We start from the raw sequence: 22451 nt of genomic DNA, 5'->3' as shown, positions 1-22451 counted from the left end.
ACTATTATCTAAGGATTTTATATGCGGATTCGTGTTTATTAATGAAATATGTTGAATTACGTGCAAAAAAAAAAAAAAAAGTTGAATTATGACTCAATGTGCTATTCATCAGCAGGAGTGCTGGGGAAGGGTATTTTGGAAAAAAAAATGAAATGCATCATAACAGAAACCGATGCAGATTCGAGAATCTAAAGATGATACCTCCCAAAAAACACGGCTAAAAATAATGTTTTTTAAAGGGTAGGGATGAACTTGATCAACTTGAAAAGTCATTTCACTCGGAGGCCAAATCTCCCGCTCAAACCCCCTCCGGGATGTTCAACATGTGACTCCTCCGAAGCAGGAAAACAGAACTTTTACCAAAATACAGATTTGTCGCTTTGACTGAAGGCAGAGGAAGAAGAGGGGGAGGAGAAGGAGGGAGCGGAAGACGAGGAGAAAGAGGTGGAGGAGGATTTCGACATCGATGGCATGAAGGACACCATCTATCCAGGTTCGGTTGTTTTTTTCTCCAACTGTCTTCCATTCATACCAACTTTGTTTTCGTAAATTCATTTCTTTCTTTCTTTCTTTCTTTCTTTCTTTCTTTCTTTCTTTCTTTCTTTCTTTCTTTCTTTCTTTCTTCCTTCCACTGGGCACAAGGAGGACCTTTTGCTTTACCCATGACATCGATAGATAGATAGATAGATAGATAGATAGATAGATAGATAGATAGATAGATAGATAGATAGATATTATAACCCAAAATAAATAATAAAAACACAGGAGTAATACATTACTTTTTTAATATATTTTTGTTCAAGTAGTCTGTTTTTCACTTCTCACCAGGACCAAAGTGACTTACTTTTTTCATTTATATATATATATATATATATATATGTACATATATATATACACTCAATATATATATGTATATATATACTCAATATATATGTATATTTATGTATATATATATATTTGTCATTATATATATACGTATGTATACTTATATAAATGTATATATATAAGTGTGTATGTATATATGTGTATATATATGTGTATATATATTATATATATAAACATGTGTATATATGTATATGTGTGTATATATATGAAAAAATATATATATAAAGCTAAAAAGTAAAAAATCAAATGTAAAATAAAATCAAAAGAACTCTGATGTGTAAAAGTATAATCTATGAAAAAGAAAATATATATATATCTATATATATATATTTTTTTTATATATATACACGTGTGCGTACGTCTATAGCAGAGTGAATAAGTGTGTTTGCTTGTGTTGCTGTGCGTCCATGCGTCTCCGGACCATCTTTTTCTTGGGCCTTTCCATAAAAAGACGGGGCGTGTTTGCGCGCCTTTGGCCGAGCTCGCCGTGGACACGCGGAATTAACAGCGAGCGCAGTTCGTCGACATTTTCCCACGATGGTTTCCACCAGGAGAGTTTCGCCGGACAGCCTGTCGTCCTCACGCCGCTTATTTTATTTTTTGTTTAAATCCTACCTGTCGGGGTCACTCTGTCATCCGGACGCCACATCCCGCTATCTACCAGCTGCAGTCTGAAGACCCAGCTCAGTTTTATGTGTGTGTGTGTGTGTGTGTGTGAGTGTGTGTGGGTGAGCAGACGACATGGCGAGCTATCAAACGCCGGTGCTTCCCTGCTTTTTCTCGCATGGAAAATTCACAAAGTGCGAACGTTCAGACTGGAAGACGATCACAATCCACCGCCGTCACTTCGAGTGCATTCAAAGCCGCGTGTTAAAGCGGATTTAACACCAAATAAGGCTTTCGAGGAGGTTCGATCTCACAGACGGGACTCCGAATCTCTCTCGGAGCGAAAACGTCTATTTAAAAATAACCAAGGATCGCCAAAAGACGTCATTCCTTCGATTCCATCTGAACCCGGCGTCGTCCCCACCGACCCGTCGAATTTCACCGGTATTTATTTTGGGGCCGGGTGGAGTCGCCCCGGACGAAGGGATCGCGCACTAATCGGTTAAAAACCGACGTGTCGCTGGAAGGGAGACAGACTCGAAGGCCTCCTCCTCTTCTTCTTCCTCCTCCTCCGTCATGCCTCTGTATTGTGGGGAGAAATCTGGCCGCAGTTTGCGGGCTCGGGGATTTTGATTAGAAAAGGAAGGAGCGGCCGAGAGGTAACCGCGCAAAAACCTTAAGTGTCCTGAAGAAGAAAGGAAGGTTTTAATTTTCCTATTTTTGCAAGATGCATCTCAAAGGGAAAACCAGAGTAAGATTTTTTTTTTTTTTTTTTTTTTTTCCAGAACATTTTAGGCTATTTCTCTTGGGCCCCAGTCATTTCTACCCAACATGTAAATTATACTTGCTGGCTCTTAATGTGCACACAGACTTAAATTACACAGTCACCCGCAGGAATCCCGCCACCTTTGGCCTTTTTTCCTTCTAATACACCCGGGCACATTTATTCGCTCAATCTGGCGTGAATATGGAGGAACTTTTTCGCTGAAAAACTTCGCCGAGTTCAGGGAAAGGCCGTAATATCTGGCGCGCGTCCATCGAGCCCGTGATGTTTTTTTTTTTTTTTTTTTTTTTTTTTTTTTGCAGACGATGTGTCGCTCTCTGAGAATCCCTGTAAAGGTAACATGGGGGGAAAAAAAAAAAAAAAAATTTCCACACGGGGAGTAGCTGGAAGCCGCGTCCCGACGTCCGCCGCAGCCGCCCCGGGGTTTTCTCCGTTAAATAATCACGCTGATTGCGCTGTGAGTCAGTGTAAACCTGGTGAACTGTGGGAACCGGCGTGCTCTTCCCCTCTCGCCCAGACTATTCCGACCGCCGCCAAACCGCACGCCGGTCCGAGTCCTGCTCCTGCTAACAAGCCGTGTTTCACCCCTCCGCCACATCAACCGGACGCCGCCCGTCTTGGGTTTCGCGCCGACGAAAAGCGCGAAGGGTCGGAGGCCCCGCGGACCGTACCATCATCGGACGATGCGGGGGGGACTACGGCCGAGCTCGCGGCGGAAGCCGGACCGGTGGATGTTTTCCCGGCCAAACGTATTTTCCGGGTCATCCACGGACCCCGGGGACGTTTGACTCCGCTGGTTGTAATCATCACCGCCAGCTGCTGCGCGTTAGGAACTCCCCCCCCCCCCTCGACCCCCGACCCCACGCGCTAACCTGAATTCATCCTGAAATGAGGGGTTTACCGAAGCAATCGCGCGGTTTTATTTAAACCTATTAATAGGTGTGGAGAGGCGGACGGTGGGGGGGGGGGGGGGGGGGGGGGGGGAAGCGGGGGAAATAATTAGTCCGAAAAGTCTCGTGGTGCGTTCGGGCCTTCGGTTAAAGCCGTTTCTGGAAAGCCTTCGAGTGTTTCCAGATCGTTCCTCTTCCTCTCCTCCCTGAGCAGTTCTGTCGTAGCGGCGGGGTTACCCCGAGGTCGCTCCGCCGACGATTTTAAATATCTGACCCGCCGAACTGTCGGCGCGCATCTCGCGGCCACCGTTCGTTGAAACGCCGACCGAGGTTTTTCATATCGGAGTAAAATGACCGTCCCGGTCCCTGACATGACAGCGTAAATGGCGAGATGCTCCACGGGGACGTCACTTCCCCTGGCGTGTCTTGTCCTCGAGTTCTCCCAAGAGGCGCGTGGGTGTATGTGGGGTTTTTTTTTGTCCCGATCTGCAGACCCCCCCCCCCCCTTTTCTTCCCTCTCATCTTCGCAGCATATGTTCCGAATAAAGCTTGCGGCGCGCTCGGCCCTCTGCATTGTCTACTTTTTTGATCTTTGATTCTCATAAATCATCTCCTTAATTTGCCGGCGAATTAGACGGCTCGGGACATGCAGACATTTAGGACAAGGCTCCGAGAACAGAAAGCCCACCCCCTCTCTAGGCTTTACGGGAAAAGGGAGGGCGCCCCACAAAAAGCGAGACCGTTTAGACGGCTCGCCTGGCTGTCGGGACTTTGGCGCGCGCCGCCGAGTCGCTTTGGCGGCTTGTTTTTATTTACAAACACTCCGAGGCACTCGAAAAAAAAAAAAGCGGGAACGCACGGCGCGCCGTTCGCTTCCATGTCCGCGCGCACACACGCGCCGACCCGCCGTGAAACCCGAACCATTTGTGTACAATTCATTTATTACGGGGGTAATTCATAACCCATTACGGTGATTATTGGTGACATGGATCAAATTCTCCAATTAGACGCCGGGCGTGCCGGCCAGGGCTCTCCATGTTTATGAGCAGTTAGTCTGTCTGTCTCCAGCCTGTCTGTAACCTCGAATCGGAAAGCGCATTAGCACACCTGCTGCTAGCGGCGCGGCGCGGCGCGGCTGGCCGTGTTGTGATTATCTGGATGAGTGATGTCATATTTCACATGGCGAGAGTATCTCCGCGGGTCACTCTTAAGTATATTCACTGTGCAGCTGAAGGGTTTCACCGTGAGCAAATTGGGCTGCTGGTGTGTAAAAAAAAAAAGGTAGAAATGAAAAACTAGCTCTGCGTGCAGCAGGAAGCTGCAGGAACCCTCCGATTTGAGGGGCGCCCCGTAATATAACGCTGCTTCTTGCACATCCGTAACTCCTCCCGCTATCTTTATTCAAAGGTGTCCTGATACCCCTGTAATCAGGCTCTTTATCGCCAGCAAGGGAAAAGAAGCGCTGCAACTTTATCCGGGGATTAGCGCCTAGCGCGCACACACACACACACACACACACACGCAGGTCATCAGAAAAGTCTAAAATTGAATTGGGCTACCAAACACGTCCTAGGAATACAGTTCAGGACCCTGTTAACGCACGGCGAAGCAATATGTCTCGAATTGTTGATCGCAATTCGGTTCGTTTTCCTTTTTCGGGGTCATTTTTATAAAATGTGTCGGTCGAGCGAGACGACAAAAGAGAAGGAAAAACACCCAACTGCATCCGTCACTCCTCGTCGGATGAAACGCAGATACGTTTCCCTCGCGAGTCTGCATTTTCTCCCACATCTTGAACTATTTGATCCCGGTAAGGTTGCTTTTTTTTTTTTTTTTTTTTTGCAAATCTACCTCGACTTCATATTTCACTCTTCTCCTGGTGTCGATCAGCTCTCTGTCAACCGTCACACCCGACAACCCTGGCCCGAGGGCGGGGAAAAAAAGGAAGCGCTTATTAACTGTTTCCACGGGTTGTTTCCCGCCATCCACTTCACTTTTCTCTAACCGTTTACCTGAGAGCAGACTTCTTCTCCCGAAAAAAAAACGCAAACTGTTAGAGATTTACGACCGCGCGACGGTGCGCGGCGGCAGGTTGCGTGGGCGCGCGTGGTCACCGAGGTCGTTTCCTGCGCCTCCGGGAAAAAGGTCGGGGGCTACACGACAAGGAGAGGGGCGCGCAGAAGTATTTGTGTGGGATGAAGGACAGAAAGAAGCTTTTTTGGCAGAAGAGAAAATCCCTGACCTCATGGAGGACCTCGCCCGCTTTGGAAGTTCAGCACACCTCCTACAGAGCAGCGCCGCTCATGCACTTTTCATTCATTCGCTCATTATCTGCACAGCTTCTCCTTCTCTTGGGGTTTCTGGGTTCGCCGGAGCCGAGAAGGTAGAACCGCGAAACCGTTCGCCATTTCGTCTCGGGTCTCCAATGAACATCTTGGGCGTTTCTGGGATGGAGAACCCCGAGGAAACCCACAAGGAGAACATGGAGGAGAACGTCAAGCTCCAACCACTGCCAAGTGACAGACATCATTTATCCTCTATTAATCCCTCATGGAGAAATCTGCAATGAACCCATCATGGATGAGCTAAATGAAGGTCAAAGCGCTTCTCCTTGCTGGAGATGATCCGTTCATCCTAACCAGCCCCTCCATGCGTGTTAACCTCTGCTCGCGGTTTACGTCTTCGGTAGGGTTTTCCTGTATTTACGCCAAGTAACCAAAACCATTGCAGTCAGCGTCGCCGTGGCAACCTCCAACTGAAGACGTAGCACGATCCAAGGCTCGAGTGCTTGGGTTCCACCTCCAGCTGCATGGAGATGCATTAGATCTGCATCTCAGCGGGCTTTGAGAAACCTGGAGAACCCAACGAACACACACATTTGTGTATGCGTTGTGTTTTGATGGACGACCAAGACAACTTGCAATCAGAGAGGTTTTTTTTATTTTTAATTTTTACAAGCACGTGGATACTTTTTGTCTCGCTTATTTCTCAGGAAATGTTACGCCTGCTTTTTTGCGCAGCTCCGCGCAGTCCTCGGCGCCAAAAGGCATTAAAATTCAGCTTCTCCGCCTATTCCGGTGGAATTAAAGGACTATTTAAAGCGCCGCCGCCCGAAGGTAGAGAAGTTCAACCTTCTCGCTCCTTCCAGGTCCAGCCGAGAAGGTCCTCCACCAACCTCCTGAATTAATCCATGATAAGTCACCGATGGCCGATTAAAGCTCTGCGATGATTTGACGTTTCTGTGCATCTGATACGGCCGCAAGACACACACACACCATTAAGTCCGGCGGTGTGTGTGTTTCTTGCAACAGCGAGTAGTTTCCACACACGAGTCCTTATTTTTATGAAAATTTGCGCTGAAATAAATTAGAAGCAATGGCCGCGGCCCCCTCGGCCAACGCCTCCCCCCCCTCCCCCGACATTTTCCCTTCACGGGCGCATTTATGGCGCTCCAACCCAGGTATATATTTACGATGGCAGTAAAGCTGGCTGCTGTAGTTAATCTTCTAACAACCTCTCTTTTCCTCCGCCACCAGCGAGTCTGGGTCCAGGCCACAGGGACTGATTACTGGCGACGTGCTGGGCGGGGGGTTCGTTTTTTTTGAGGGATGCAAATTCTGCAAACTAAACCCCGGTTGCATCGGCCGGCGTGACGAGGAGCCTGTTTTTTTTTTTTTTTTTTTTTTCCTCTTTTTGTTGTGCATTTGGCGCGGCGTTCTTCCACATCTATGACAAGGGGAAGTCGGCTTGTCGTCGTCTTTTTTTTTTTTTTTTTGGTATCGCCGTTCAATTGCTCGCCGAATCATCAGAGATGAAGATGTCGAGGTTCTCTTTGGGAGCGACCAGGATGGAGAGGATCAGGAATGAGTCTATCAGAGGGACGACACGTGTTAGATGTTTTGGAGAGAAGGTCAGAGAAGCCAGACTGAGATGGTTGGGTCATGGACAGAGGAGGGATAGTGGATACATTGGTAGACCAGTGGTTCTTAACCTTGTCGGAGGTACTGAACCCCACCTGTTTTACATGCGCATTCACCGAACCCTTCTTTATTGGATCGAGGATCGGTTCGTCGATGGGTACAAAGAGTGGCCTTTTCATCGAATCTGGTTCCCTTCACCTTGAATCCAGCAAGCGCTATGCTCTTGTAGTTCCCATCTCCATGCAGCTGAAGGAAGCCTTCCCTTAGTTTTGCCGGTGCTGGACTAGAATTGCTCATCTTGTCTTTGCAAATCATGCAGTTAGGACATCGATTCCAATCACGTTACATGTGAATCCGTATTGTACGTTTTCTTCCGACCGCTTTCTTTTTTTGCCCGACATAATCAGTATGAAGGGATTAAAATCTTAAGAAAGAAATCACATGACGTACCACCACGACAGTCACAAGTAACTACAACTGAGCGCGCCAAAATCCCTGCAGCACGGATAGGCCGAGCTATGTAGCGTGATCACCCGCAGCCAGTGATGTCATCACCAATGTGTGTCTTGACCTCTGCCGAACCCCTGAGACTGACTCACCGAACCCAGGTTAAGAACCGCTGTGGTAGACGGATGCTGGAATTGGAGCTGCCAGGCAAGAGGTCTGAAGGAAGACCGAAGAGAAGGTTTATGGACGTAGTGAGAGAAGATATGAAGGTAGTTGGTGTGAGAGAGGAGGATACGGAGAATAGGGTTAGATGGAGAAAGTTGACTCGCTGTGGCGACCCCTGAAGGGAAAAGCTGAAAGAAGAAGAAGAAGATTTAATTGCTCGCTGGAGGAGACTGACCGGTAAAAATCACGTGTTAAAAAAAGTGGGTCACGATCGTCACGCGTTAGCGAAACGCACACGTTTTGACGCCGCCGATCGATGGGGTGATGCTGACGGCCGCACGCTCTTCTGCCTCCGCTGTCCATCTTCCCTGGTCTCCTCCCCGGGCCGTCTCCTGGATGCATTTGTATTTGTGCGCCCTGGGAAGATTACAAAGAGGAGCTTTGTAAGGGGATGCAGCTGCTGAAATCTGACTAGATCCAGCTGAAGAGAGAAGGGAGCAGGTGGGTCAACAACACCGCCCTCCCGTTCCCAGAATATCAGGCTGCAGAGCCCCCCACACACACACACACACACACACACACACACACCCGACCCCTCGCCCCCGACCACCCCCCCCCCCCCCCCCCCCGTGCACACACATGCATCCTCAGTACGCCGACTCTGCCCACACACAAACAAACAAACACGACACGCCTGAGTCGAAACACCGCCCGCCGAGCCGCCGCCGCCCAGCGGGGAGAAAGACGTCCCCGAAGAATCATTAACGCGCCGAAGGGCGGAGGACGATCCGTCCGTCATCTTCCGAAGATACGGGTTTTAACGTCCGATTTTAACGTCCGCCGAAACGTTCGTTTCCGACGACGGGCGCTAACGGGCAGGGCTGCAAAAATTTGGACCGACTCTTCGCTCCCCGCGCCATCGCCACAAAAGCAAGAATGGGATGCGGCGGTTAAAACGGCGCCAAAGTATCCTTAATGAGAGTTTTGACGCACGACCCCCCCACCACCACCTCACCACCTCCGCTCCCGGGGCGCAATAATTCCTCCGCATTGATAATAAGTCCTTCTGTCCGAACGCCTGAATGTCATTTCATACACAGCGCGCCCCACAGGGCTTGAATGAGCCCACTGTCTCGCTCACTTAGTATTCCGTCCCTGAGACTCTCGCAGACGTTCCCGACCTCCAGCAGAAACCCCTGCGACAGACACGCTACCGAACACCGCCGCCGCGGCATAAAGTGCGTTTCACGTGCCGGGTTTCATCCCGTTTTCATCCCCCTTTTGACGCGTTTTGATCCTGGAAACAAACGAGACCGCGGTCGAGTTCTCTTCCTCGTGACGGCGGCTCCATCACCTTCGCCCCGCGGGCGTCTCTGCACGACGGCTCCCGATATTAACGCGGCGCTGCGGGTTTGTTAGCAATTTTCTTTTCTGTCACCCGGGCGTGTCCGTTTACCAGGATTTGACAACTCCCAGTCGCTCCGTGTCTCCATATGTTTCAGAATGTGGGAAGTTGCGCGGACGTGTCACTGCTTTATATCAAAATCGCTGAATATTTCATCAGCCTCGCACCAACTGTCGGGTCTGTGAAAGCTATTGTTCGAGCGGTTTTCCCTTTTTTGTTTTTGCGGTCCATTACTCTCCTCTCCCATCCCCGAGCGTTCCTTCCAATCAAATCATTTGTCGCGTCAGATTCGTCCGAACCCTCTCACCTGCGCTGCGACGCATTCCGCGTGATCCGCCTCTCCGAAGCGCCCCGAGCGCCGCGGCCGAGGCGACAGTTTCAAGACGGTGGCGGCGTTTATTTTCAAAAGGGTGGTGTTGAGGATGTGTTGAGAGGTTGAGGGCTCGGGGGAGCTCTCCACAGCTCTGGTTTTGGTTTGGCCTCCCTGGAGAACCTCCGACGGGGAGGGGGAGCGGGATTTTCGTTTCGACAACGCAAACAAAACGTGCTGATTTTAGGGCGCGGATCGTTAATAGTGTAAAGGTGCAAATTCAAAGTGCGAATGAAGGTACTGTTAATTTCCGGACCGTCGGCCGCTACTTTTTTCACACGCTTCGCGCAACGGTGCTGCTAATTTATTGATTTTTCTTTGGGGGGGGGGGGGGTGGCTAACATGCTTCACGCCGCCAAAACACTCAGTCACGTCACATCGGAGCGATGAAATGACCATGAAACTCTGAGGCCGTTCAATTCGAAGACGACTTTAACGGTTTTATTGCGCAGGAGGAAGAACCAAGAGAGCGATCAGACGGAGAAGGACCAAAACGGGGTTAGAAAATGGACAGACTCGAAATTTCACGGTCTTTTCACCGGTCCGATGCTACGAGGCTAAATGTTTTAGCGGCATGAAGCTCATCAGCCCATAAAAAATTCATAATTTTGCCACATTGTTTGTTCAAAGCAGAAAAGTAGCGGCTCATAGTCCAGAAATTACGGTAAATGCACATTTCCAATATGCATTTGTGGATGTTACCGGCATTTAATTAAAAGTAAAAAAAAAAAAAAATCACCTGTGGATTATAGACAAGTGCAGCCTATATACACTGCTCAAAAAAATAAAGGGAACACTTAAAAAACACATCCTAGATCTAAATGCATGAAATATTCTTATGAAATACTTTGCTCTTTACACAGTTGAATGTGCTGACAACAAAATCACACAAAGATGATCAACGGAAATCAATTGTATCAACCCATGGAGGTCTGGATTAGGAATCACACTCAAAATTAAAGTGTAAAAACAAACTACAGGCTGATCCAACTTTGATGTAATGTCCTTAAAACAAGTCAAAATGAATCTGTGTTGCTTCCTGAGTGGACACTATGATTTCACACAAGTGGGATTGACTTGGAGTTACATTGTGTTGTTCAAGTGTTCCCTTTATTTTTTTGAGCAGTATATGTACACACTTTCTTTATTTTTAGCCGGTGCGGATTATATTCCGGAGCGCTGAATAGTCAGAAAATTATGGTATTATTGAGAGGAAATAATTAAATCCTTGCGTGGGTTTCCACCGGCTTTCCTGTGTGACCGAGGAGGTGAGTTTCTGCGGGCGTGGCCGCCGCGATCGACCGACGGCCGCTCCGTTTTCAGACTGTCGTGTTGTGACGAAGACCAAGAGCGAAAAAATGTCAGAACGGGGAAGTGTTAGCATTCATGAGCGGCGGCTGCTACGGTAACTGTCGCATAACCACCGTCTATTTCCCTATCTGACGGTTGCCGCGGGAACGCGCGGAGAGATAGGCATCGCTTCACGTGAGCTACTTTGCATCGAGGGAAAAAAAATAATAACACTGTCAAATGTACGGGACCGAGTGAACCTTTTTTGAATATTCAAAGCCGCAGCTCTCCGACCCACGTCGCCGCGGCAGTATCCCGCATGTAAAAAGCTAACTGGGAAGTGCAGAATGCAAAAGAAAAATGCAAAAATGGAGAATTTGCATCCGCTGCATGGTTTTTCTCCCGAGGTGCTGGCGTCGCAGGAGCTAAACTAGCTTCAGAACAGCGGGGAGACAAAAAAAAAAAAGAAACGAGCGGTCCTGAGCTAGCGGAGCGTACCCCGAGCGCTAGCCGGGGCCTGTAAATACATCAAGGCGGGCGCAAACGGAAAATTCATCGCGTACAGAACCGATTTAATCTTAAATGGATGTATTCCCAGCAGTTGTTGGCAGGGAATACGACGTCTGACAAATGTATACAGAAGTTGTTAAATATTTGTTCTACGTCCCGACTTGAAACCGTACGCCATGAATAATGCATCCGTTTGTCGCCCGCTAGCTCGTCGTTTTTTTGACGACGTTCGCTCGGTCTCTACTATTGTCCTCATCTGGCACCGGGCGAAGCATTTCCACAAGGCTGCAATTAGCATTATTCTTTTTCCAGTTCCCGGTGGATAAAAATGATATTTAACGCCCACCGTCCGGGTAAGCGATGCCTCACTCTACCAAACATCTGAAATGCAAATAGAGCAGCAGCAGCAAGGTGATTTTTCTTTTTTTCTTTTTTTTTTTTTTTCTAGATCCCAGTATTCGCACAGTTTCCTCATATTTGATGCACCGCGTGGCCTGCCAAGCGCCGAGGCTGCCACGGGGCCGCCGGTGTTTTTTCGATCAGACCGGTTTAGACCTGGGACGCGGGGCGGTGCCACGGCGGACTTCAGGTGCCAAGAATGTAATTTTCCTTAAGTGCTTACAACTGTAAAAACCAAAAGTTGATTCCTTGAGACTGAAAGTAATTACGGGGCATTTAAACAGAAGAAAAAAGGCGACCCGAGCTCTTTAGTTTTTGCAGAACCCATGAAACATTATGTGGTCTGTCTAATATCTGTTTTATTTGAATGGTACGACTTCGGTGTTGGTGATTTACATTGGCATTGCGCGATTCCTCCTCAGGAAATGCCTCTGGCTGCGGTTAACCCGTAGCCTATAAATTGCGGGGGGAAATATTGTTTTTTTTTTTTTTTTGGTATCGGAACCACGACACAGAAGCGTTAAACACTCGCGGGCTCGAAAAACGCCCGTCGGTTTTTCTGAATATCTGTTTGCGCGCCGTGCCGAATTCGACGGGCTTGCCGAGTCGTCGATGGGTCTCGGTGGAGATACCTCCTCGGCGGGGAGGCGGCGGGAGCGTGACGGCGCACCTGTCGGAGAGGAAGGCCCGGCTAATCGCTGTAAGCTGGCAGCCGAGCGAACATGTGCGCCGTGGGGGGAAGAAACCCCTCGGGGGCCGGGACGGGAAGAGGGGCCGTTCTCCCGGGACCTGAGGAGTTTCCTTTAGAAAACACAGAAGAAAAAGAAAAGAGGATGTAGACGGAGAATTCCTCAGATCATTGGCCGCTCCTTAGGTCTTCCCCTTTCCCTCACGCCCCTCGCGTCTTTGCGCATGAGAACATCTCTGTTTGTGTTGCTAAATCGCACAGCTATTGAAGGAATGACCGCATCTTTGCTGACTCATCGTTTCTGCGAAACCCCGCCTCCCTGGGAATCCGGCCCACCATTGGCTCCCCTTAGGCGCGATAGCGTAAAGGCTGCTCCCCGGCTCTCGGTTGTATCTGGCGCTCGGTGATGAGTCACTCTCGGGGAGAAGCACATCAGCGCTCCGCTGAGATTATAGAAAATACACTCTCCGGTTCTGTTGACGAAGGGTGGGGTTCCTCTTCTCACTTTTTGAGGCAGGACCACACAGCGTGTGAAAATCTGCTCCGCAACACACCTCAATTTCCATGCGCGCTGAAATATACATGAGTGCATTCGGGTGTTTCCCCAAAAGTGGATTACTTCACAACACGAGTTGCGAAAGTCCGTGGATTCGCCGTGTTTGTGAGCGACTTTGGTGACCGGCCATTTTTGAATCGTGCCAGCAGCCCAGAGCGGGAAGCCTCCTCGGCCCCCACGACCGTGTTGTGCGTTTCTAAAATGAAAGTACGGGCGAGCTGGTAGTTCTTCATAATTCTCACACGCACAAGCAGAAGTTGGGGTGAATGCTAACTTCCCTAGCGGTCTTCGTTGTCCCCGTTTTTCTTGCACTTCCTCCATAAAAGCGTCCCGTTCTGCGATGGGAGTTGGACTCCCGGTTAGCCGAGACCACACGACGCCGGAGGGCGCACCCTTCAAATAATACTGGCTGCTTTGGCTTTCCAGATTTCCCCGCTCCAAAATTTGGTAGAAAGCGTTTGACTTCTGCAGTCGAAGGCTTCCGTTGTTTTCCGACCGCGGGTCATTTTTCCCACAAGCGCGTCGGAGTGATCGATGCGGAGGGTAAAACCCCTCGCCGTGTTGAGTTGAGAGTTCCGACACAACACAAAGGTCTTTACCTGAGGGGATGCGACGCGATGGAAGGCGAGAATAACCTCAGGGTCGAAGGTGCTCGACACAACTCGTATGAAGATCCTCCACAGGGGTGGGCAAACTTTTTGGCTGAGGGGCCGCATTGACTTTTAAAATTTGACAAGACGGGCCGGATCAGCACGATGCAAGATACGATACATATAAAAAAAAACATCCGTTAACAGGACATATCAAACTCCCCTGACATTTGCTTTGAAAATGGAACCAGCTTGGTTTTGAGGGCGCTGACTTCTGCTTGCATTTCATGAACAAACCGTTTGTTTCCCTTGTAGCTTCACGTCCAGCTCATACATGTGTGTCGGTATGTCCGCAGTAAAGGCTAAATCACGAAGCCAATCGGTGTCATTCAGCTCAGGAAAATTCTCAAATGATCTCAAGTAGCTCCAAAAATGTAATAATCCCCTGTATGAGCTTCAGCATTCATTGATCCGGTCATTCGATGGATCCAATCTTTGGCGGGCCGGATTGAAAAGACCAACGGGCCGGATGTGGCCCGCGGGCTGTAGTTTGCCCACCCCTGTGCTACAGGCTTGATGTTGGGAACGCCGACATGCCTTGGCTACCTTAGCGGCTCCAGATGGGCGGGAGACATTCCATTCGGACGTTGTGTTTACAGAGGCCGTTCGGCCCGAGGTGTTGACTGGAAGCCAAATAGAAGGAGAAATTCAACACCAACAGACGTGAGGGGGGCTCAGACGAGGCGCTGCGGAGTGAACGTAAGCTAATGTTTCATGCGACAGTTAGCTGCGTTGACCAACAGCGGACGGTGACTAGAGTTCAGGAAGCTGCGAAGGCAATGCCAAAGATCTGCCGCTGGTAGGTCTGGTTTTTTGAAGGCAAACGACGGACATCCGTCAACTGAAACTAGGGAAACATAATCAATCAATCTCTTCTCGGCACATTAGCTGTTCCACCAAGCAGACAAACTTATGGCCTTGCTGTTCCAAACTCCCCCGGGTGAATGTTCTCCGTTGCACCAACTCCAAGATTTCTCTTGAAAGAGCGGCCAGACAATCCAAATCGCACAACCAAATGCCATCTATGATGTTTTTGCAATTGCTCAAATTGCCAGAGGGGGGAGCCAAAAATCCCGCAAGCAAGGGTTAACATGAGACTCGGATGTTGGAGCGAGCGGCGCGATTGTGCACGAGAACCTGAATGGGATTCATAAGACTCTCACGTGTCTGCAGAGCTCTGGCACCAGCAACGTGGTGCGTCTCGCTAGTGTACCCTCCGCAGCGCCGGTCGCCATGAATACATGTCCCGTCGAGGACAGTATCTCACCGCCAAACAACCGTATCTCTGCTTTCTTGGTACTAGACAACCGTTCTGGATCGTTCTCTTGCGCCGCTCCCCCCCAGCCTGGTTCGCCATCTGACTCCATGCCTGGGCGGTTTGTTTATTTGGCACTACTTCTTTATGTCCCTTTGTTTTGTATCTCGTCCTTTTTGTCGCTTCTCAAAGGGTTTCCTTGTGCGTGACGTTCTCAGAGGAAAGATTCCCTTCAGATGTATTTTGGCACATCTGTAGTGATCCACCATCCTGACATCTGACCTTCATTCAACCTCACCATGAGAGCTTCTCCCAAAACAATTCAACTGCAATCATAAAATCAAATCAAGGGTGTTAATGGGAAGTTAGTAAGTCAGTCATAGTTCTGCTTTGTCCTGCGAGACATCGGATTCTGAACATGCGGAGAAAAGCCTTTGGCCTACAGCTTGTCAATGTGCTTCCACTTATATCAATCTCCCCCTTCTTTCTCTGGTGTCGGCCTCTCCTCTATCTCTATCTCTTCTCCCGGCCTCGGCCCCGGGGGAATAGTTTGAAGTGGCATTTCCAGAGCTTTGTTTCCCAAACTGCATGGTTTTGTTGTGTCTCTGGCTCGGGCTTCGGCAAGTCCTTGATGGCGAGATGAAATCTAATCTAATACTGTGTCACACCGCAAGAGATGGATTTTGGGGTCCTCTTAGTGGCTGTATGCCACTTTATTCTGATCTTTATTCAGCCTCCCTTTGGAGAGCAATGGTTTGCTATTTTGTAAATATGGTTCGGTAAGATCCGCTATCCCCTTTGGGCCAAGTGTTGTCGGATACATCTAAATCTTTAATGGCAGTGACAAGGAAGAGATGTTTCTGGCTGTAATTCTGCGCCGGCACGGAAGTATTATGTTGTTGGCTCCACTGGACATCCCTCCATTCCTTTCTTGTGAATGTGATCTCTCTATAATGCCTCGTTGGAATGTCTTCAGCTTTGGAAGCTCCAACTTTGAAGCAAGGATCTGCACGTCAAACTATCAGACCCCCCGACCCCACAAACCCTTCGCTGAACCCCGGTATTTCTAGCTGTGACTGATGTGGTCCCATATTAACAGCGGAATGAACAAGTAGATCACATCGGGGATTTTTTCCCATGTTTCGGTATGACCGCTATCATTTGGTTCAACCCTGCCGACAAGCGGCCGGACGCAGGTTAAACCGCACGCCTTTGCACATCTGTCGCGATTGAGATCTTAATGGATTTTTCGAATTCATATCAGTCGCCAATAAGATCCATCTCCAATTTTTTTTTCAGCCACAGATAATGAATATCAGCTCTTCCTCACGCGGAGCCAGATGTGTTGGCTCCCCGATGAGGCCCTCTTTGGGCTGCCATTTTTGCAGCGCGCCAAAGCACCGCCGGGTCCCTGTTAGCCTGGAGCCGCTGCAAGAGATCGCTCGGCCGAGGACGACCCTGCCGGGAGCGAGATCTGACCGGTACGGCTGTCCTGAACGTCGGAACTCACAAGCCTCCCCGCCAAGACAAGGTTGGAGCCCATCGAGTACCCGTGAGTTTGATGCCAAAACCAAGAGACCAAGGACGGCACCATGCTCGAGCATGTAGCGGAAGAAGAAGGGACAACTGGATTCTGGAGCAAATGACAACCGCCAAGTGGGATCTCGATTCTCTGCGACCGACATGAGGTGAGATGATCGCCTGAGGTTCACCAAACACCCAGCAGATGCTGTTCAAGGACACTCTGTCACGAGTGTACCTTGGTATCTGTAGATATTTTCCTTCGTACCGGGCAAATCCAATGACAGATTCGCAGTTAGGGTCCGCCCAACTGCACCCACCTCTGTTTCGGTCTCTTTTCCACGAATAAAACTTGGGGAAATTGGATTATCTGGCTTTTGAAATGACTCCAACTCAGACGGATGATACAAGATTGAACACAGACCTTGTTATTATCTTAAATCCTTTGCTTTCTACAGGTTCATACAGCAATGCAGTTTCACAGCAAACTGAGGCTGACAAGCAGCGGCGCTGTACTTTTATGCTACTGTAGCTTTCTCTCCTGCTCGCTGTTGGGCCTCCAAACACACACACACACACACACACACACACACACACACACACACACACACACACGCGGTACCATGTGTCCCCCAGCCTGGTTAGTCTGTGGGCTTGTAACCCAAGTGTTTTATTAGCAACTGGTCCAACACAGCTAATTGCTTCCTGAGGGAACTGCCTCTCCTCCCCATGACTGATTAACGGCCTACATAATGTGTCTCGACAACCTTGACAATCTTTTTTTTTTTTTCTTTCTGGTCACATTTTTTTTATTGCTCTGCCCCACCACAAATCTCAGTGGATCCCCTCAAACCGGCTTTTCAATGGCAGAGCAATGGAAGCCTAATAATACACCTCATAGTAATTAACGTGTATTAATATGGCTTGATGAGTATTCCAAGTGTTGTGTTATTAACACACTGCTATGGTCTGCTGGAATCAGCTGTCTGACTGGATTCTTTTATGGTAAATGTCTTGAAATAATATTAAGAAACTCTTGACAAATCAAACAAATCAAAAAGGAATTGCAATGGATTTACTGCTTCAAAACATTGGAGGAACTCCAATATGGATTATACATACTTTATAAGAGCGGTACAGCGGCGCGGTAGTTAGCATTTCCACCTCAGAGCAATAAGGTTCCCGGTTTGACTCCGACAGGAGGCCTTTCTGTGTGGAGCATACATGTTTTGTACCACAGTACAAAAACATACAGGAGCATGTCTGTGGAGCTTCTCAGTCATCAGGGACATGGTGAATTCATCCGGGAGGCTTCTTCAGCTGCTCCAGAACTAAGGAAGCCTCTCGGATGAGGGGTGAAACGTCTTCAAGTGAAGAAATTCAACTCCGGTTGCCGAGACAAGAAGATTTCGACAACATGCAGGAGGTTCATCGGAGACCCTAAATTGTCCACATGAGCGACTGAATGTTTGTATTTGTTTTATGAACATGGTCATTTGTGCTCATAGGCCATTTTTAATGCCGCTGCCAGTGTAGTCTGAGAATCTGTATGCATGCGCTTATTCTACGTGAATGTACGGTACGGTTACGGCGTTGGGTCTGACTCTTGTCGGACACATGCATGATGTAAGCATTACGGCAATGCGCAAAATCAGGCATCATCTGGTTTCTGACCCATTTCTCCCAAAAGCAGAAAGTATTACCAGTGGACATGTGAGTGGGTGTACAGGAGTCCTGTGTATGCTTAGAACTTCCCTTCACGGACTGACTTTATTCGGTTTTTTTTTGTGTCGCTAATGTTTATGCGATATTCATCTTTTCATGTTGTTCTTGCGGAATCAAAAATAATACAGATATGGAACTTCAGACCGCGGAAAGCGGCCACCGGTTTCCGGCCCTGTTCCCGTTGCATGTTCTCGTTTCATGCATATCTTTGATGATGCCACTGGGAGCGACGAGCAGATGAGTTTCAAACGCTTGCCTCCCCAAACAGGATATAGATGATGTGTAGGCCCGGCGCTCCCCGGAGCAGGCATCAAATAGTCCCCCGCTGGTCCTTCCACCTCTGCAGGGCTGGGTCTGGACGGAAGGACTCGAGGAAGCGGAGGCCTTCCCCAAGTGTGCTTCAAGGTCATGTTGTCATATGTGCAGCAACATCATCACTTTATGGAAATCATCTGGATATCATTATTGCTTTATGATCGAATCGGAGCGCTTGGCTCCAGATCCGGCCTTCTCTGTCATTTTGCACTTCGTCGTGACCCCCGGATACAGCGCTCTTTAATTACTGGCCCCGTTGCATCCATAACAGTGGATCGGGGCCCGTGAAATCACAGTCAGGAAAGCTGCGGTAACAAATGCATGCTTCTGGTTTGGGCTCGGAAGAACCCCTCCTGCGCTTCTCCTCAGATGTCCGCGGATTACCGTCAGGCATAGAAATACATTATTGACACTGATTTGTTTTGCGCAATCACTGAATAACGTTTTTCCTCCACGAGCGTGTCAAAATCAGGGACATCTGCACGAGTGCCGACCCGCCGCCCGGATGGGTCCTCGTGCGTTCCAGCACATGTACGACTGCTATTGACTAAAAAACAATGACGGCGCGATTGGCGCGATCGCGACGGGGCGATAGTGTGAGAGGATTTTTTTTTTTTTTTTTTTCCTGGCCGTGGCGGGAAGGAGGAGCCATTTTCACATTAGCGGAATCGCATTTTGAGAAAGATTGCGGCATTCCTGGAGCTCGTTATTCGATTATCCCTAATGTCATGAATGCAAGAATGTACACCGATAAATGGCAAAAGTAGCTGATGAATTAGTTATTCCCGTCAGCAAATACCCACGCCGGTTTGCCCTCCTCATCCTTGTCCCACGGGCCACATTGCCTCCTCAATCCGCAATATGGAGCATAATTATACTAATTCATTTCAATTGCATTAGCAAGGGCCCGGGGAAAAGAAAAGGCCCTCTTTTCTGAGAAGGAGCCGTGACCGCGTGCAGTCGGCCTCCAGCTTCCAGCCTCCGGCCTCCGAAAAAACCTCCGAAAGCAAGAGCGTAGGGTTGGGGGAGGCGGCGTGACCCTTGCTCACCCCCCTCCTCATTTTCCTGAGCTCCTCACTTCTTCATTTCCCTACTGCTCTCATCCCTATTTTCTTTCGTTCCACGTTTTCCTCCCGCGCCGTTCGAAGAGAAACAACCTCAAGAACCGAATCGTCGGTGCCGCCGTCCGACCGAAAGCCAAAGTCCTTTTCCGGCGAGGCTGACCCGACGAAGCGACGGCGTATTAGAGTGACGTCGTTTTACGTTATACGTCCAGGGAAACATGTGATCTTACATGATCCTCTTTCTGTGTTTCCCCGGAGCCAGCCCTCCGTGACCTGGTCAAATCAAACGGGCCCGATGAATGAGGGGCTCTGGGGGACTGCGGGCCAGGGTACTGGTAATGGGAACACAGCCTCAATTATGAAAGGCACCATTGTCCTGTCTGGCTCGCCAACATAGAAAATGAATAAATCAAAGAGGAGAGATCAAGAGTGGAGGAGAGGAGGGGATGGATGGAGGGGGAGGGAGGAGGGAGCTATCTGACATCTGCATTTTTGAAACCCGGGCATTAGGCTCCGCAGGAATGTTGTTATCAACCGCCCTCGGCTGTAACAATACTGAGGAATTCCGCACGGAATCGCACCCACTGGCGGATTCATCCTCCGTATTCGGCTCCCGGTGTTTGTGCTCCTGCGTGGACTTCAGCTGAAGATCCGCTAGGCTATCGGCGTGGTTCGCTCGAAATCGAAGTTTCAAAGTCAGCTTTGTTTCTCTTCGATTCGTCCGCACTTACCGGACATACAGAGATGTTTGCGGATGACATTGTGATGTGTGGTGAGAGCAGGGAACAGGTTGAGGAACATCTAGAGAGGTGGAGGTATGCTCTGGAACGGAGAGGAATGAAGCAAGACGGAATATATGTGTGTGAATGTGAGGAACGAGGGTGGAACTGTGAGGCTACAGGGAGTGGAGATCAAGAAGTCGGAGGGTTTCAAGCACTTGGGGTCAACGGTCCAGAGCGTAGGAGAGTGTGGAGAAGAACTCCAGGAGAATGAAAGAAAAGGTGGAGCTCCAGAGCTGGAGGTCGCAGAGTTGATGATGTTGAGGTTCTCTTTGGGAGGGACCAGGATGGAGAGGATCAGGAATGAGTACATCAGAGGGACGACACATGTTAGATGTTTTGGAGAGAAGGTCAGAGAAGCCAGACGGAGATGGTCGGGTCATGGACAGAGGAGGGAGAGTGGATATATTGGTAGACGGATGCTGGAATTGGAGGTCTAGAGGACGACCGATGAGAAGATTGGTGGACGTTGTGAGAGAGAATATGAAAGTAGAAGAGAATACAGAGAATAGGGTTCCCTGAAGGGAAAAGCCCAGAAGAAAAGAAGAAGCACTGGACATACAGAGGACTGGAGAAGACGTTTCACACAATCCCACATGACATGAAATGAACAAAATAATATTAAAAATGAATAAAACGCACTGCTACATTAAACAATAACCATGAAACTATGAGGTACGGAGTATAAAGTGCACGCAGATGATATTTGACGGCATGAGAAAAAAAAGTAGAACGTTGTGTGAAAGTTGTGTGTACAGTTTAGTGCAAATAAAATGCAGATATTTTTTTTTTTCCCATACGGATCGAATGGCTCCAGTATCCCCCGGGCGCCAGAGAGATAATGAATGAATGAGTGAGTTTCGGGAATGTATCTGTCTGTGCCTTTAACACCGTTATAGATGTAAAACCCAGTGATGGGGCGTCAGGGCCTGCAAAGCCTTCTCTGCTGGCCTAAAAAAATAACTGTACAACAGACTGATTTTAATTGTATTTTGTCCGTGAATAATTCCCAATGGTCTGTCCGCTTCCTTTCATAGCTTTTTCCTTGGCTGTGCTGCTTCCAGACATGTACTTTCATACTAAAGTATTTAACCAATCACATTTCAGCCATTATTTGTTGCCAAGCAGGGTCAAAGTCAAAGAATCAGATTCACAGGCGCTCTCGCAAAAAAATAAGGGTCAATGAGACTGTTGCTTCAACCAATCATATTTTGAGTTAACACCAAGGCCTTCTAGAAGGCTGTATTAATGTCAACGTGTCATGCGCCCTTTGATTGGATAGTCAGAGAGCGTACTAGCCAGAGCTAGCAGGCCGCATCTGTTGCGAGCGTTGATATTATAGCTAATTTGTCCACCCATGCCGGCAGAAGGAAGAGAAAAAATGGATGCGGTTCCGGATTTATTGTCAATAAAAGCTGGACATTGCTAAGAAAGGTCGGGCAATGCCGAAGCTAGCTGGCCTGTTGCAACAAGGAAAAGGATTTGTCTGTCACTTTCAGTCCACTAACTGCATAATAAGATAGGTTTTATCGCAGTTATTGAGTGGTGGATTGATAAATGTTGCACTGCTGAAGGCCTTGGTGTGAAATGCACGGCCCGCCACTGGTAAAACCTTTTATTAGATCGCCGGTGCACACAGGGTTAGGGTTAGGGAGATAAATGTGATTGATTCATGCGTTGAATGCATGTATATAATTTTCTGTATGTGATTTCCAGCTATATTAGCTCAATAGAGTGGACAAGCTTACGGGTGCATTGAAAACAAACACGCTCTGATATGAAATCATATATATTTGATAATAAATCCCGAGTTTACTTTTTGTTTTTTCGCGTCCTCCCCCTCTTCTTCCACTTACTGCTCCTCTCTTGCAGGCAGTAGGTTTCCCAGGTGATAACCGCGAGACGCCTGCTGTCGGCTCCACCAGCTGTGCCGGAAAAAGCGGCGAAATTCCTTTTTTTTTTTTTTTTTTTTTTATTTTTATTTTACTGTGCTTTTTAGTGGATCGCTGAAAAGGACTGGCTCTGCGACGCATCTATAAACTGCCAGAGTCGGAAAGAAATCCAATTTGAACATGACTTTCCTTGGACTTTCTCACAGCGCAACATTTCCATGGGCCTTCTCAGTCGGGTTTACTGTCGTTAAAGATCACTTGCGATCACTTTTCATGCAAACATTCATTTTCTGTTCCTCTCGTCCTGCAGTCGGGGTCGCAGGAGGGCGGCCGGG

At 48.6% G+C, this 22451-nt stretch overlaps 2 long non-coding RNA genes across 3 annotated transcripts; one reads left to right on the top strand and one right to left on the bottom strand.

Annotated features, from left to right (window-relative positions):
• The first annotated feature begins 346 nt into the window (after positions 1-346).
• On the top strand, positions 347-22451 carry LOC147217159 (uncharacterized). Its single transcript, XR_015108975.1, has 3 exons — positions 347-493; positions 16120-16508; positions 22427-22451. It is a non-coding gene; the product is annotated as an uncharacterized LOC147217159 (long non-coding RNA).
• On the bottom strand, positions 6173-13839 carry LOC147217160 (uncharacterized). 2 transcript variants are annotated; one of them, XR_015108971.1, is made up of 5 exons: positions 13515-13839; positions 12342-12472; positions 7993-8114; positions 7685-7885; positions 6173-7034 (listed from the first exon to the last, which is right to left on the bottom strand). It is a non-coding gene; the product is annotated as an uncharacterized LOC147217160 (long non-coding RNA). The 2 variants fall into 2 exon arrangements; XR_015108972.1 differs by having other exon boundaries at positions 7685-7872.

The sequence above is a fragment of the Fistularia commersonii genome, chromosome 28, assembly GCF_037954325.1.
Source record: "Fistularia commersonii isolate RoL2024-O1a breed Wild chromosome 28, RoL_Fcom_v1.0, whole genome shotgun sequence".
In the NCBI taxonomy this organism is placed as follows: Eukaryota; Metazoa; Chordata; class Actinopteri; order Syngnathiformes; family Fistulariidae; genus Fistularia; species Fistularia commersonii.
Note: the sequence above shows the minus strand (reverse complement) of the source record. Positions and strands in the feature narration are given on the sequence as shown.